The sequence below is a fragment of the Calidris pugnax genome, unplaced genomic scaffold (genome assembly GCF_001431845.1).
Source record: "Calidris pugnax isolate Ruff unplaced genomic scaffold, ASM143184v1 scaffold580, whole genome shotgun sequence".
Taxonomy (NCBI): Eukaryota; Metazoa; Chordata; class Aves; order Charadriiformes; family Scolopacidae; genus Calidris; species Calidris pugnax.
In genome coordinates, this window is record NW_015091325.1 from 149,655 (window position 1) to 150,485 (window position 831).

The following is an 831-nucleotide window of genomic DNA, read 5'->3' on the forward strand; positions in this document are numbered from 1 at the left end:
CTTCGTTCCTCTTCCCCACAGGCCCCAAACGCTTGGAAAAAGCCAAAAAAAAAAAAAAAAAAAATAAAAAAAAACCCCCAGGGGTTTGGGTTTGGGGGGGGGTTTTTTTTTTTTTTTTTGAGTGGTAATTCAAGGTTACTGTCTCGGTCAGAACGTTTTGACCACAAGCATAGTCTTGAGAAGAGCAAAGGGAATGGTTCATACCCTGTGGTTTGAGTTACACAGCAGCTAACTTGCAAACCAAAATGCATCATTACTATCATCCAGTTAGTGTTATCATGAAAACTGTCAGATTTAAATGCTTAAGAAAGCTCTTGTAACTGTTGCCATGGTAATATCAGAATGGCAACGTGGTAGTTTTCATCCGTATCCCATGTTCAGCTAAATTCCTTTGCAGTCATTTAACTGTCTGTGCCCACCACGGCTGCCCCCACCCCAGGCCCTGCCAGAGCAACAGGGGACCTGTGGGGACAGGGGACACCACAGGTGACACTTCCACTGCTGAGAAAACACCGGCCTTTCCCCAAATTTCACCAACTTGCCCCAAAATCACCTTGAAAGGAGCGTTGGATGATGAGCTTCTGCTGTCCCCTCCCTTGCTTGGCCATGGTGGGACCTATGCGGGGGCCTGTGGGGACAGGAGGGCTTTGCCAAGAGCTGGCTGCCCCACGGCAGCACCGGCTGCCCCACGGCATTGCCAGCCACCCCACGGTGAGTGTGTCCCGTCCCCCTCCCCGAAAAAAGACCCCATGGAACCCCGTGGTCCCGTTCGCTCCCCCGCTGGGGCAGGACCAGGGGGGCGTCAGCGGGGCCGTGGGGCAGGGAGGATGG